At 36.2% G+C, this 15,240-nt stretch overlaps 1 non-coding gene across 1 annotated transcript; it reads left to right on the top strand.

Moving 5' to 3' along the window:
- The first annotated feature begins 5,251 nt into the window (after positions 1-5,251).
- LOC125779073 (U2 spliceosomal RNA) lies at positions 5,252-5,443 on the top strand. The gene has a single exon (XR_007423104.1). It is a non-coding gene; the product is annotated as a U2 spliceosomal RNA (small nuclear RNA).
- Positions 5,444-15,240: the final 9,797 nt, after the last annotated feature.

The following is a 15,240-nucleotide window of genomic DNA, read 5'->3' as shown; positions in this document are numbered from 1 at the left end:
ATAATTCACAAAGTATGCTTAAGATACTTGTATATCTTTCGCAAATGCACATAGTTGTTACTACTAATTCGAATTCGCTTCGTCCCCATTCGTCAAATCACAGTAACTGACCTCTTAAACTGTCGCAACAACTTAAACGGATAAGGTCAAGTTTTGACTGAAAAAAATTCAATATAAGGTCTAGTAAAAATCAGCCCTTTATTTTTCCAATAGGTGGCTTTAGTAATATGTAAAATAATAAAAATTCACAGCTTAGACAATATCTATAAGACACATTTTCTGAGTGTGCAACGATTGGCTATACACACAGTTGCGCACTTACCTGGGAAATAAAACTTTAATATATGAACATGAATTGTTGATAATAACATTCTTACGAGTTTTGTATCGTTTCGTTTCGTTTTTAAATATGTTAATCACAGTTTTCATTTTTCGCTTTTTACATTTAGAAAATTAGCTCAGTTTTGTAGATATGTATGTATAACTTCGCATATGTGCATTCACCTCTATCTTAATGGGTATTATTTGTATTTGTATACAAGGTGTGTCGCAAAAGAAACAGAACTTTTTATATATAACTGTTTCTGGTGGCGCCACCTATTGGTGGATAAGTATATGAAATAAAAAGTTTGATCTCTTGTTGACATTTCGTAAAAATTTTAAGACAATTGGATAACTACAATCGATGTTATCGATCAAAAAATGACAGCAGCTTTTGGTTATCGGTTGTAAAATGCATATAAATGCATATAAAGACAATGCTGATTTGTTTTTACGATTCTGACGAGAGTTCGTCCCACCTGACCAAACGATTAATACTGTGTTTTACCTTGGTGTTATGAAGCGTCTTTTGTAACGCATTCGTCGTGCTCGACCTTAATACCGTGAGGCAGGGTCCTGGCGCCTGTTGCACGATAAAGCGCCGTGTCATCGGTCGACGCTTATCACTAATTTTTTGACAAAAAATCATATTAACCATTACTCTCTCACCCTACTCACCTGATTTGGCACCCTGTGATTTTTACCTATTTGGAAAACTACATTTGCCCATGAAAGGACAAGGTTTCAGGACATTTCAGCTATCCAAAAGGCGACGACCGATATTCTCAACAGCATTCCGAAAAATTACCTTAAACTCTCATTTTAAATGCTAATTGACCGGGCTAAACGCTGTATCGAAGCACAAGGAAACTACTTTGAATAGAAAAATATAACTTTTGAAAAATATTCATTTTTTGTAGTTTGTTTTAACAGTCCTGTTTCTTTTGCGACAGACCTTGTATATCAGCAGCTGAAACTGATAACATTTTTATTATATTTGTTCATCCACATAGCTGTTCAAATAAAGAGTTTTATTTTATGATTTCAACTGGTAATTCTTTAATGTATTTGTTTTTTGTCGATCGCTTTGTCCGTTTTGTATGAAAATTAATAGCCGAAAAAATCCCACATGGCCAGTACAATGACACATAATGTCCTTAAATGCGATCTCTTCGACTAGCAAAGCTACTAAAAATTCAATGCACCAAAAAGTGAAAGCATAATAAAACACCATAAAGCCACCGAAAAAGTGTTAAGCTTGGCTATGAAAAACACTATGAAATAGCTTAAATCCTCATTCAATATACACATACGTGTGTATGGGAGTGTGTGCATAAGCACTTGTGTGCGCGCTGACTTTACGCAAATACTCGCATACAAAGATATTTACGGTCACATTAGATTTAAGAGGGCATTAAAAGCGCTAACTACCTTTACTACACGACACAAACTTAATGTATGTATGTATGTATCTACATATCTGAATGCTTTACTGCTGAGTGTTGACTTTCTTCATTAGGAATGTTCTAAATTAGTCTTGAGTAATTTATTACATACGGGGCGATAATAACGGTATTTTTGGTACTTATCCGTATTATTTAAATATATATAAACAACGTGTTTCCCTCCTAGGTATATATTATTATTTGTTAAAATCGTAAATAAAGCTTAAAGTAATACTACTTCACACACAAAAAATTATTGCTGTGTTTACGGGATTGGATGAATAAACAGTATGACTTTCGCAGAATCTCGAAACTTGTAAAACAAACATAATTCAATTTGGGCTGATAATATTTAATTAAAGTAATAGTAATAAGCTTGTCTTTCTCAAGTACATAAGGTGCATTCGGTGATTTTTACGATAAGATGTTCGAAAATCCTGATATTAGTTAAATAGGGGCTAGGCCAAGTTGTCGCTCAAATTTATCTATTTTAGGCCTTAAGATATACTTTTAAGCTATACCGTTATGAGTAAAACACCCTCTCTTATTTTCAATGAGATACCTCACATATTGACCGTAAGTGCTGTACAAAGATACCCGGAAGTTCGAAAATCTTTATATTAAGTATATAGGGGCTATATAGGGCCCGATCCAACCCTTTTTGACATACAGCCACACCATTATAAGGGAAGGATTATGTCTTAATTTCAGTTATATATATCACACATTGACCGACATTTTCTATCAAAAGTCATTTATAGATACCGGGGTCTAAATATTCGATGCCTAGAGGCTTAAACGGTTTTTATTTGATTTAAACAATTTTTGGTCATAAAGTGCCACACACTATAGATATTATTCGTGCAAAGTTTTATATTGAGTGCTTCTTGATTTGTGTACTGGAAACTAAACGAATCAAGTGGAATTTACAGCTGTGCTATATGGGAAGTAGCCGTGGTTGTTGTCCGATTTCATCCATTTTAACAACGTGACATAAGAATGCAAGAAAAATGCCACATACTAAATTTTGTTAAAATCGGTTGGTCGGGTCCCGAGATATGGATTTCACCAAAAAGTGGCCGGTCCCACGCCCATTGTTCAATTTTCACACCGGGTCTCATAAAACTCCCTCATACCATCTCGGTTATAAAATTTAATGTCTTTTGTGTATTTGATTTATCACGCTTTTAGTAGTTTTAAACAGTACCGTTATATGGGAGTGAGCGGGCTTATTCTCCGCTTTCCTCCATTTTCACACTACCGGTAGAATTTCTTATAAAATTTGTACTAAGCAAATCTAGTTGTTATAGTTTTAGTGATTTAGGGAGTATGTACATTAATTATCCTTGTTAGAGGGCGGGGTTACGCTCTTTTTGCATAAAATTTTGCACACATGCTTCCCTTGCTACTGCGATCCTATCCTGGGAACCCACATACCAAGTTTAATCGGGATATCTCAATTTTTACCAAGTTACAGCTTACACGGACCTACGGACAGTCAGACAGACAGTCAACCGGATTTCAACTTTTCTCGTCATCCTGATTATTTATATATATATGTACATAATAACCCTATACCTATCTCGCTTAGTTTTTGGTGATACGTACAATCGTTATGTGAGCAAAACCATAATACTCTGTAGCAACTGTCTACAAGAGTATAATTAAATTAAAATAAACAAGTGAGAAAAAGTTAAGTTCGAGTGTAACTGAACACCTCATACTCTTGCAACTTGCCAGAATCAAAGTCGGGGAAATACCTTCATAATACTTAAAAAGCTTCTCCACTTAACTTCACTAAAATATCACACGTTTTGACCAACCCAAATGATTTAAAGATAGGTGGGAAGTCGGAGATAACCATATAGGGTATATTGAAGTCAGAAAACGTCCTGGCTGATAACACAAATTGTGGACATTACACAATTATACTTGATAATATATTTTCAAGCAGTTATATATATATATTATATATAAAAATTATATATGTTCCGTTAAATTTGCTAAGATTTTTTACGTATCCACCAATATCTATGGTACAAAACAAGCCATAAATTTTAAAATCTTATATTAGGTAAATGGGAAATAGGTTTAGTATTGACCCGATCTTATCTATTTTTGGCAGTACTGCATATTAACAGAAAAATATGTCCCCTGAGTTTCATTGAAGTACATATCTCACATATTATCACCAATATATGTATAGGGAGTAAAGTTAACTGACTGGCTGAGTAGGCAATGGAGAAGTAAAGTCCTCTCTCGACGAAAAAAACCAAACTCTATAAGTCACTCATTATTCCCGTCCTGCTATATGGTGCAGAGGCATGGACGATGATAACATCTGATTAGTCGACGTTACGAGTTATGGTTTTTTGTGCGTTGGCCACGGCGAATATCGCATTCGATGGAACGATGAGCTGTATGAGATATACGACGACATTGGCATAGTTCAGCGAATTAAAAAACAGCGACTATGCTAGCTAGGTCATGTTGTCCCAATGGACGAAAGTATTCCACGAAGTAGCCGCCGGGGGAAGCAGAGGAAGAGGAAGGAAGACATCCACTCCGTTGGAAAGACCAGATGGAGAAGAACCTGGCTTAGCTTCGTATCTCCTATTGGCGTCACATAGCAAAAAAGAAAACCGACTGGCGCGCTGTTGTTAACTCGGCTATAACCGCGTAAGCGGTTTCATCGCCAGTAAAGAATAAGAAAGTTAACTGGATACGTGTATTAGTTTTATGGGATCTTGGGCAAGTTTTTGTCCAATTAAAAAAAAGTCTTTCGAATTATGTTCGATGATTGCGATAAAAAGTTCGCAATATGAATTGGGATCAATGTATTCGGTATCTTGGGGATTGAATAGTTGTAAAGCGATTTAGATAATTTTTGATCATTATGTGGAACACCTCAGAGGCACTATTCGGGCAAAATTTTACACAGATAGATTAATTGGTTCTTTAATTGCAGACTTTTTTCCAACAGAATCATTTTATTGAGAATGGGAGGGATTATAACACGAATTCAACTATCTTCGTGCTGTCGGCAGAAGTGCTGAATATATATACTTAACTCCATGTCTTGTTTATGAACATCTGATAAATCGTCCATCATTATTATTATACTCTTTAGCAACTTGCTGCAAGAGTATAAATATATAAATAGTATATTGTTTCTAATAAATACATACATATTCTTGCACATATTTTGACACGATCTAGAAAAAAACTGCATAAAATTGTGTACCATAATGATGTATGTATATGAATACTTTATGTGTTTAGAGGTCATAGAAGAAAATATGAGAGTTTTTTAAGGATGTGTTACCTGCGTAGGAATTTGCGACTTTCCGCACTGTTTGTTTTGTGAGATGGCTGCAAACCTGAATGGTCACTTAGGATTTCTTTGACCTTTGGTAGTTCATTTAATTCTCATACACTTGACATTTATTTTTATAGAAATACCTTAACTTCACAGAGGACTAGTTATCGTTTCTCGGCCTTATGGCTAAGATCAAAATGTGGTATCTGTTCTAATCAGCTTAACATCTGATAAATCCTCCATCGGAGCACAACAAATTTTAAACTGATTTTTGAAAATCGACGAAGAGGTTTATCGGTTTGCCCCACTTCCATCACGGGTTGGCACGATTTCGGAAATCTCCACTAACCAAGCACATTGGCCGGTCCCACAATTTGATGATGTTTTTTAGGTACAAACTATTAAGCGGACAACTTTGTTAACTGAACTGAACGAGACACTGAGAAAGCAGCCTTAAATTCGTTATTCTTCCGATGAAATTTAATTGTATGAACATATTCAAAATTAAACCTCAAGTACAATTCCTTTGATTCTTATACCGACAAAAATATTTTCGCCTTTATTCGTCTTATATATAAAAATGAATCGCAAAATGTGTTGCTAAGCACATAACTCAACAACGCCTGGACCAATTTGGTTTTTACGGCGAGAAAAATTCGAATAATTGCCGGAAAACCCCCAAAAACAGCCTTTTTCTTTTTCCTATACAAACGAATGAATGTTTGTTTGTTAGTAACGCTAAGAGAACGGCTGGACCAATCTTGATGAAATTTTCAGAGGTTGTTTGTAGTGGACCGGGGAGGATTTAGAAATAAAATACCTTATAGTTTTCATGAGGAGAAATTGGAATATTGGACAATTCCAAAAAGTAACTTTTTTCCCACTTTGGTTTGTATGTCTGACAATAAATGCACGAAACACTATCCACCTGCCTTTCTTTCGGAAACGCAAACTGGAAATGATGGATACAGTGGAGGCGTGAATATCGAAGTTAACAACACATCGAAGTTGGCAACAAATGAATCATACATATACTACTACTGCCTTTTGTCAATTAACTTCAACGGAAGATGAACTCATCACGAATGTTTATCCGAACGTTGGCCAAATTATTGTAACTGCGATTGCTTGAGTGGTTTACAACAGCGCGCTAGTCGTTCCTCCTTTTCGCTGTTTGGCGCCAATTGGAGATTTTCCACCTGGTCTTTCCAGCGGAGTGGAGGCCTTCCTCTTCCTTTACTTCCTTCTTGCGTCAAATACTTTAAGAGCTCGAATATTTCCTTCCATACGTGTGAGATGACCTAGCCAGCGCAGCTGCTGTCTTTTAATTCGCTGAACTATGTCAATATCGTCATATATCTCATACACCTCATCGACGAAATTATTTACAACTTCGAAGTTAGGACTGTCAACAGTGACGTGGGTGGGAGACTAGTCGTAACTGCGACGGCTGTTTGTTTGATGACAGGAGATATTTCTGTCTGAAACCTCGTCCTTCCCGATCCTGATGAAGCTTTTGGTATTGCTCAACTTCAGTTTACACAGCCATATTAGTTTTGCGAGGATACTAAATTCATACATCGCGGCATAAAGGCAGCTCCTTTTCGTGCTGTCAAAAATAGCTTTGAAATCGACGAAGAGGTGGTGTGTATCCATTTTCTTTTCATGGGTCTTTTCCAAGATTTGACAAATGCCGTCCCACAGTTTTGATTGCAGCTTCTCGACTTCGAACCTCCCTTGTGTTTGTTAACCTGCGTTTTTTTCTGCACAGAGGTTGATGCGTATCTTGGCTGTAACAAGTCCAATGTCGATGTTAGGACCTATGCACACGTCTAAAATACCGTAGATGTGTCTGTTGTCTATCACAATATGATCGATCTGGTTGGTAGCTTTTCGATCCGGAAACAGCCATGTAGCTTGATGCATTTTCCTATGCCGGAATCTAGTACTACACATTTTTGGCCCCTACGAAGTCGATCAGCCTCAACCTATAGTGGATGCTCTTCCTTCGCAGCGTGATTGCAAATCAGTAATATGTTGAAGAAGTTCGCTTTGAAGCGGAATGTGGCTAGACGCTCATCCACCGTGGTGAATATCAGTACACGGCGACGGAGTCTCTCTTCAATCACGAATCTCGCATCGAATTTGCGTTCCTTTATATGGCCACTGTAGTAAATGCCACAAGGACCTACTCGCCTCAACCAGCTGGGCAGCGAAACCTTACCAATTAAGGGACCGGACTTTCCAGGTGCATGCCTTAAATCGTTATCTTTAATTTCAAAAGGGGGGTTTCTCTTCCGAGCCTTTTTGTTCCTTTTCACTGGGGGTGTTTTTACGTGGCGTGTTCTTTGATTTAAGCATTCTGCTTATAAAAATTCCATGGTTAATAGCACCAAGAAGTTTGGTCCTAGAACGCTTAACACTATAGATAGAATATTTCGCATAAAGCAATGTTTGTCAACTAAGATCATTTCAGTAAATTTAAATAAAAAACGCAACCGGTGCAGCAAATCAATGGAAATTGATCGGCCAATAACCATTTGGTTTAACCAAATGTGGTCAGTATCTGGAAAATTGGTCCGTGAAAAAGCAAAGCGATTGGCCATGAAGATCAATAAGGCTTTTAACTATTAATGCTGTCCGTAAACATATATTGCAAGATCGTCATGCGACCTATCGTGAGATTGAGATAACTGTGGCCATTAGTGGGACTTGCATACATTCAATATTCCATGAGCATTTATCTGTAAAAAAAAATTTTTCACGTTGAATCCCACACAATTTGTCGATCGCTCAAAAAAAACGGTCAAGCGGCAGATAATTAGCGAGGAATGACGGTGGATGTTTTTTAAAAATCAATCAACGTAGACACTGCAATTCAACTGATTAAACTCACATGGTGGATGGTAAAACTTGAATTCTTAGCAAATACTTTCAAAATGGGACTAGACAATTTAATTAAACTTATTTTAAATAATTTTTATCCTTCTCTGTATGTCTTTACATGCAAATTTATTGAAACTGGTGAACCAGATGGCATCTACGAAATAGATTGTATTAACAGCGATGAGTCTCTTCACGAAATTTTTACGAGCTATGTACTCTTATATACCCGTATTGATGACAGCTTGTCTTGCTATGGGGAACTTTATAATGAAAACATAATTTCGGAAGTACTTTCGATTCGATGTATCTTCATATGTGGAAGTTCATACTGTCGAAGTTATGTCCTCCAAAAGAAGTTTTTGTTTCTATAAATGTTCTTCGTAAAACATTAATGCCTCTAAACAAATTCATTTAAGAAATTTAAGATATTGAGCACATTACTTTAAATATGAAAAATATGAATATTCAATGCAAAATAACAGGGTTTTTTTCAAATAACGAGATATTGAGGGTTTCATATTTATGGGACTCACAACTTGTCATAACGCATCGTAAACTCATAAAATCATACATTTTTAAACAAAAAATTGTTGTTGGAATACGCAACCGCTTCAAAATACAACGATAAAAGAGACATCACACGATTTGTTCACCGCTTACGTGGTTATAGCAGAGTTTATAACAGCGCGCTAGCCGTTCTTCCTATTTCAAGTGTAGCGAGGTCCTTCTCCACCCAAGAAGTCGAGTTCTTCCTCTGCTTCCCCCGGCGGGTACTGCGTCGAATACTCTCAGGGCTTGAGTGGTTTCATCTATTCGCCTTTGCCAATACGCAAAGGAACATAAATCTTCGGCAAAACTTTTGTATCGAAAACTCGTAACGCCGACTCATCAGATGTTGTCATCATCCATGCCTCTGCACCATAAAGCAGGACGGGGATGATGAGTTTGTTTATTATCGTCAACAAAATTAATCGAAAAAAAAATTTCATCAGCTTGAAGGCCAAACATGATAAGAGTTTTTCTCTACAGCAGGCATACCCCATGAATGCAAGTTCGAAAGATTATGTATATGGGTCTTTAGGAAAGTATTTACCGGATTCAACCCATTTTTAATACACAGAGTTACTATTATCAGAAATCTCTGAATTTCAATTGTATATCCCATAATTGACCGATATTTTCGGTTAAAAGTTAACTGCAGATACTGAGGTCCACATATAGCGTACATAGGGGCTCAAACAATTTTGGTTGGATTTGAACAATTTTTGTTCATAAGGTGGCATACACTAAAGGCATTATTAGTGCAAAATTTTATTCCCTTATATTAATTACTTCTGATTTGTGTACTGGAAACTGAAAGAATAACGTGGAATTTAAAATTGTGCCATATGGGAAGTAGGCGCGGTTGGTATTTCGAATGTTTGCAAATTGTAACATAGGAATACAAGTACCTATGGAAAAAATTCTATGTACCAAATTTAGTCGAAATCGGTTAGTCGGGTCCCGAGATATGTGATTTCATACACTCATCGTAAAATTTTTACACCAGTTCCAATAAAGTGCTCTCATGCAATCTCAGAGGTAAAATTTAATGTCTCTGGCGTAATTACTTATTGAATTATTGCTTTTTAGTAGTTTTGAACAGTGCCGTTATATGAAGCGTGGTTATATTCCGATTTCATCCATTTACACTGTCGGTAGGAGTTCTCATAATATTTACGCTGAACAAATTTCGTTGTTGTATCTTTAATGGTTTTGGAGATATATACACTAAAGGCAGGGCCATACTCACTTTTCTAAATTTTTTTGTCCACTGGTGCCCCTTGCTACTGCGATCCCTTGTGCCAAGTTTTAGCTAAATGGCGAGATCAAGATATCTCAATTTTTACTCAGGTTACAGCTTGTACGGATGGACGGACTGACAGTCACTAGAATTTCAACTTTTCTCGTCATTTTGATCATTTATATATACAATATTTAGCTCTATATATGCATACCTCGCTTAGTTTTAATTGATGCGTACAACCGTTTGGTGACTATTATACTATGTAGCAATAGGTTGCAAGAGTATAAGCATGAAAAAACTTGGTACATAAGTTTCATCAAGATATCTTCATTTTTACTTAAGTGATTGCTTGCACAGACGGATAGATGGACAGACAGACACTCATTCGGAATTAATTCATCTCGTCTTCCTGATTATCTATGTATATAAACCAATAACTATCTCGATTAGTTTTAGGTGATGAAAACAACGGTTAAGTGAACAAAACTATTATGATCCGTAGTTGCATGTTGCGAGAGCTTAAAAAAGCTGGACGCCTACATTAAAGATAATTTCGGCTAACATATCGAAAGCACAGCACGCCTATACGAAGGGTAGATCCCCGGAAACCGGGCATAATAACATGGTCGAGTGCTCTACTGAACTACAGGAGGATTAATTCGGAATGGGAACAAATCAGATTGCTCACAGATTCAAGCAGGAATTACTCACGGGATCCACTGTCATCACTCCTGCGATCTATGCTAATAATCACGGGCAAATTCCTAAACACAATTAATATTAACAATGCTCGAAGAGTCATACATTGATGACCGATATCAGATAACCTGGGAGTAAATGCTGATAAGACGGATATAGTACTCTGTACAAAGTTATACAAAATCCTTAAAACTTCCGGAATGCTGCAGTATTTCCAAGAAGGAGGTTTTGTTGCCAATATATACATTCCCGATATTCAGACGGCATTAGTAACGACGACATATGTTGAAAGCATCTCTGTCTGTCATTGCCTCAATATGCAACACCAGCCTATTTATAACCATAATGATATACAGGGTTGTCTGGAAGGTTATAAGACTGTTTTTCTCCCACTGCTATAAGTTAAAAAACTTGACTTAGTTTTTTATAAAAAAATTATTTTCGGGAGCTATGCTCCTTTATTGAATTCTGCCTAATTACTGAAGTTTACAATTACAAGGGGGCCGTCGCCCCGGGCGCAACGTCTTGGGGGCGGAAAAACGATCTTCGCTGTTTTTTAATATTCAGAAAAATACTTCAACAAAAATTTTTACAAAATTTATTATAAAAGATAAATACACTCACAATGTAATAATCTGAATAACAATGAAAAATATAAATTTTTACTTGAATACTCTGCAGTCTTTGAATTTGTCTTATATCTTTTGGCTTATATCTTTCTTAAAAATAGTAAAAGAACTTAAAGATGCACTTTTCTAGCTTTGATCGCAACAGTATCTTTACTTTTACTCTGTCGTCGCGACGTTTCACTCTCACAGTTACCCTATGCTTTGAATGTAACAAATACTTTTATTTCTCCAAATTTTCAAAAATGGTATTTAAAAACTCCAATTCGGGCAAAAATTCCTGCAAATTGTGTCAAAAGTGTACAAGATATAGGGCGAAAATGGGTTTTTTCTACGGCTTTTAATAAGATGTCTTGTAAATTTTCTATCAATTTGTTCAAAAACCGTATTGTGAGAATTTTAGAATTTTAGAATTACGCAAATTCTTCTAGTTTCTAAATTTTATATAATTAATATCGAAGATATTTTGTTCGAACCACCTCTTGAAACTGTAGGTAGGTAGATAAAGGGGGGCGGCAGAACATCCTTGGCCACGGGCGCCCGAAGTTGTAGCTACGCCACTGTTTAGGTGTATTGAAAATTTGGTTAAGACCTTCTATTGCCGGTTGTGACAGTTTATTGGATTCATCTTCTTTTTGTTTCATCAAACGATTTTTCCCGAAAATTACTATTAAATTACGATTAGAATGATGCTGAATTGATGGCTGGTAATGGTTTACTTGCTGTTCTTTCTTCTCTATTGTTATTAAAACTATTAAAACTATTATTTCGAGGAGGTCGTGGTGGTGGTTGAATATTGGCTTTGTACGTATTATTCGCATGATTAATTCTATACATCATGTTGTCAAGTTTTTGACTTAAATGTAGGGATTGGGTCAAGGTTGTCGGTTCTCTCATGCTGAGAAGACGAGGTAAATCGCCATTTAGTCCTCTAATAAATGTGTCAAGGGCTTTGTCCCTATATGAATTGGTCACAGTCCGTATGGACTCGTCGCTTAACTCGTATTTTTTTAGTTTTTCACACGCGTAGCCTTATTTTTTTATTTTCAGGCTTCTTTATTACGCTTCGCGTTTGTGTTTTTTTAATTTCACAATTAGTACCGTTTGCCATTCATGTAGCTTTACTTTTTGATTTCCAGGCTGTTAACTACTTTCGCGCGCTAGTCCCTGCTCGGGCGCCAGTTAAAAAACTTTACTTAGTTTTTTATGAAAAAATTAGCCCTCAACCCGTCAAATTAATAGAATTTATGAAAAACATCAACTATCAAACATAGCTTAACAAAGTAAATATCTCCAATGGGTATTTCTCTAAAAGAAATATACACTTACTTAATCCAAACTTTCGATAATATTTCCGTTTTCTCTCCTGAAGAAATTGGTCCAGAATTTGCCAAAACTTGGTACGAGTACTCAAATACAATAGACCAAATTTGACATAGAAGAAGTAAAGAACAAAAGTCGTTGGATTAAGTCAGTTTATGTAAATTATAATATAAACTAAGAACCAAAGTTAATAGCACTGAAAAAAAATACTTTAACCATTTACTATATGCATATGCTGCTGAAGTACGTCGACTATTGATATCATTGGCCCAAACAAACATGCCTCGTTAGCTCTGTTTCTCCATACTGGATAATTAAGCAAAACGTATGGCACTAGCGACTTGTCTCCCACGTCAATGTTGACAGTTACAACTTTGAAGCCGTAGATAATTTCATCTAACTAGGAACCAGTAACACCAACAACACCATCAGCCTCGAAATCCAAGGCAGAATAACTTTTACCAACAGATGCTACTTCGGATTGAGTGCCAATTAAAAGTAAAGTCCTCTATCGATGAACACAGATCACCCTATAAAATTCACGCATCATACTCCTCCTACAGCATAACTTCAAAATTAGGTTCAAAGTCCATTTCCCTATGGATTTTCTACTGACAATTAGCGATAGATAGCTCATTTGCTGGAAAACATCAGTTTTATTGATTTGCGTTAAAATAGACTATTCGTGTTACTACAGTTTTGCTAAGATATATAACTAGCAAATTTCGAAATTAAAGCATAACCTTAGATTTAGGCTCAAAATCCTTTTCCTTTAGAATCTTACACTAAAAATTTGCAAAAGACAGCGATTGGCTGAAAAACATCAATTTTCTTGAATTGCACTTTTCGTGTAACTACAGTTTTGCAAAACCAGATACCTCGTAAACCTCGAAAATTGAACACACCCTTAAATTTAGTCCATTTCCTTGTGAATTTTATACTGAAAATTAGCATAACATAGCTCATTTGCTGGAAAACATAAATTCACGAAACTTGCACAAAATACACTTTTCGAGTGAATACAATTTGTGCAAAACCAAATACCTAACAAATTTCGAAAATATAGCATAACTTAACATTTAAGCTCAAAACCCTTTTCCTTCTGAATTTTATTCAGAAAATTATAAAAAATAGCGCATTTGCTGGAAAACATTAATTCACGGACTTGCACAAAATACACTTTTCGATTGAATACAGTTTTGCAAAACCAGATACCTACCAAATTTCGAAAATATAGCACAACTTAAGATTTAGGCTCAAAATCCTTTTCCTTGTGAATTTTATCCCTAAAATTAAAAAAAAACGCATCTCATTCACCCAGCCATTTCTCCGAGAGATATCATCAAAAAATTCCGAAAAAAATTGTTTATACACTCCACGATATACCTCATGACATGTAAAAAAAGTTCCATTGTAGAATAAAAATTTCCATAAAAAAATATAATAATTTCAAAAAAACGGGCCAAATTACTCTACTGACCCCTTAAAAGACATTTACTTGGTGTTGAGAAGTTCCAATAGAATGATCAAGAAGGTTTTTCCGTTTGAGCAGTTCATCGGTTTTAGCCTCAACATTTTTTCATTGTAATAAGGTGTGAGTCGTGTCAAGGTCTCACGTTGTTTTTGTTGAGTAGAAAGACTTACGTCTGAACAACGTTTCAAATCGTTCAACTTTCTTACGAAAATTCACGTTCTGTAAAGAATGTGTTTCAAAGCTTCGCTCAATTTATGTTCAACGTAATCGCCTGACTGAGCGTACTATTTGCAACACTATCACCCAACTTGAGACCCAGCATTCATTATTGGATAATGTTCGACCGAATAGACCACGTTCAGCACGCAGTGAAAAAAATATAGCACCCGTGGTTGAGAATGTACACGAAGACCGTGGAGGGTCAATCTCGGCGACATTTGGTTTCAACAAGGCCGGCGTCATTTCCCACACATCGCATCAATCAATGGATTTATTGAGAAAATACTTCTGTGAGCAGATATTTTCACATTTCGAACCGGCCGATTGACCACCAAGGTCGTGTGATATCACACCGTTAGACTTTTTCCTGTGGGAATATGTAAAACCTAAAGTCTATACGGCCTTGTAACAAAACATCACACATGTCATTCGCCAGTTACTAGTCGAAATGCTCGAACCAGTCATCGAAAATTAGACTCAATGATGGATGACGACACTAATGAAACTTCGACTGGAAACAGTTTAAGTTCGTATTGCCAAATGTAATATTATCTAGCAGTTGGATCGCAAATACTTTATTGTAGATCTCCAATCGAGACAGGTAACGACTACTACATTCTATTCCATATGAGTAGCTTGCTCTGTAGATTGAGGCTGGTTCTTGACTTAGGAACCAGTACAGCTCCGAAAACATTAACCTGAGCTGGATTCTTTTCATTTTCACGTTGTGTCTCCATGTACGCCTCTTGTGAATTGTAAGATATTTAGAGCTTGTGGTTGTTGATGGCAGCTGAGAGCCACAGTTATAGTACCGTTTATTCCCTATGATGTTTCCTGGAAGCGTAAAATTAATACTCGACGCAGTGCAATGTTATCCATATAAGATTGAAATCGACTCAACAACACGGCACCTAACGTACCTACCTGCTTCTAGTGCAAGTATAACTCTAGCAGCTGATAGTGGTCAGAGACAGATTTTCCTTCAATTGCCAATTGCTTGATAGACGTCGAGGAAAACTGCAGAACAGTATTTACAGTGTTCTACTCTGCGGCATTGCTCAATTATGCCATAAAGCTTTCTGAGTCGTTAAGTGAACAAAACTAGTATACTCTGTTCAAAATACATAATAAACTACTATACA

Source organism: Bactrocera dorsalis, chromosome 5, assembly GCF_023373825.1.
Source record: "Bactrocera dorsalis isolate Fly_Bdor chromosome 5, ASM2337382v1, whole genome shotgun sequence".
NCBI classification, from domain to species: Eukaryota; Metazoa; Arthropoda; class Insecta; order Diptera; family Tephritidae; genus Bactrocera; species Bactrocera dorsalis.
This window is presented reverse-complemented; position numbering and strand designations above follow the sequence as displayed.